The sequence below is a fragment of the Cnephaeus nilssonii genome (assembly GCF_951640355.1).
Source record: "Cnephaeus nilssonii genome assembly, chromosome: 11".
Taxonomy (NCBI): domain Eukaryota; kingdom Metazoa; phylum Chordata; class Mammalia; order Chiroptera; family Vespertilionidae; genus Cnephaeus; species Cnephaeus nilssonii.
In genome coordinates, this window is record NC_137082.1 from 31,639,983 (window position 1) to 31,642,090 (window position 2,108).

Consider the following 2,108-nt stretch of genomic DNA (forward strand, 5'->3'; position numbering starts at 1 on the left):
AATGTCTGCCTTTGATCTGGGTATATTGCCCGTGCGTGTGTGTGTGTGTGTGTGTGTGTGTGTGTGTGTGTGTGTGTTGTAGGTGGTGAGGACTTTTTCCTCCACAAGGATAAATTACCCAGCACTCAGTGATTGCACTGCTACCTTTGACATATGTCAACTTTCCATAAATATCTAGTTCTATTCATGAGCTCTCTGTTGCTTTGAGCTACTTGCCTATCTCTCTCAGAACCAGCCTGTCTTGGTTAGGACAGCTTTATGATCAGTGTTTATACATCTTTTGGGCAAACCTTCCCAACACTTTTTGTTGTTCAAAATGGTGTGCGATTCCGGGCTCAAGTGCATTATAGAATGACTTTGTCATGTTTCATGAAAAACCATATTGGAATTATTATTTTATTGCATTGAACATATATATATATATATATTAATTCAGGCAAAGTGATATCTTTTTATTATTGAGTTTCCCCATTCATGGACATGATATGCCTCTACTTAGGTCTCCTTTTTTAACTTTAAATTCACAATTTTACATGCTTTTCCCCATAATTGTTTATGCATCTCTAATTAGAACTACTTTATCACTTCCTAGTTCATGAAATCTTTAAAAGCAGACCCAGAAACAAGGAGGCATGGATCAGACTGTCGGGCCTCAGAGGGAGGGTAGGGGAGGGTTGGGGTAAAGGGGAGAGATCAACCAAAGGACTTGTGTGCATGCATATGACCCTAACCAGCGGTTAAGGACAACAGGGGGGTGGGGGCATGTGTGGGGAGGGGTGTGGGATGGGAATGGGGGGATGAGGACAAATATGTGATACCTTAATCAATAAAGAAATTTAAAATATATATATATATATATATATATATATATATATATATATATGTATATATATAATAAAAAATATAGTATTATCAATGGGAAAGTATTTCCTTAAATAAATTTTTATCTTTAAAAAAAAAAAGTTACCATTACTATTTCCAGGGGTTTGTGACTACAGTGTAGCCTGGAACTTGACTTTGATCATCACTCCTACCCACCAGGCCCATGAAACACTTACTACTGCCACCAGTGTGGGCAGTCTTCTTATTTGCAACACGGACAACATTAATGATCTAGAGTTAGATCCTACCTTCATCAGGGTTACATATACAGGTGTTTGAAGAGGAAAATAGTTCTACAAGTTTGACGTTTGAAAACTGGTGTCAACCTCACCTCTCACTATTTTCCGCCTCCCAGAGGCAACCATTTTCAGCTCCGCTAATGGATTATTTTAGATTTTACTGCCAGACCTCACATAACATACTCATGTGGCACTTCATGATTTCTGACTCTTAGGATTTATTTTACTCACAGCATTTGTTGTGACATAAGTTGCATTTCTCTGAGATACACGCCTGTGTGTATAAATGTGGTCATATAATACATGTGCTTTCCAAAAAGATGTGAGGAAATTACATCATTTGTTGCAAGGAGGAACATACCCGTTCTGAGGTCCACACCACACTGTGCATTTGGGTGGAGTTTTTCCAGTTCCATCAGTAAATGGTTGGAATAGAGAGTCAATCAGGAGAGGACGTGGTTCCATCTCAATGCTGACCAGGCTCTGATGAGCCCTCCTCCTTCCTCCAATGAGTAGCTCTTGTTGAGGCTGAAGGAGATGAGGCCATAAGCCAGCAACATCCTAGGGTCCTGGGCTGGGAAGTTTGGCCCACATCCCACACTGCACACCCTTCTTGTCCTGGGCCCCCAAGTGGGGCATCGCCATGAAGACCTCAGATGGGCTGAGGGGCCAGTGGAGAGCAGAGGCCCCAGGCGGGGTGGGAGGGAAGGGGATAGCACTACTACCTGGAGGCATGTCCAAGTCCCTCTGAGAACTAAGATGAGTAACTGCTCACCCGGTGGTTGCTGTCCTGACTGTGAACATTTCACAATCTAGAAGCAGGAACTGTTTAGAATGTAGAGGCTGGCTACTGTGTCACAGCCTTGTCACCCTTCCCGGGCGCTTCCTCTTATATCACAGAGCTGGGGCCTCACTCCTCTCACAGAGCAGAGGGTCCGGGTTCTCCGGGCACACACTTGAACACAGCAGGCTCCTCAGGCCTCCAGG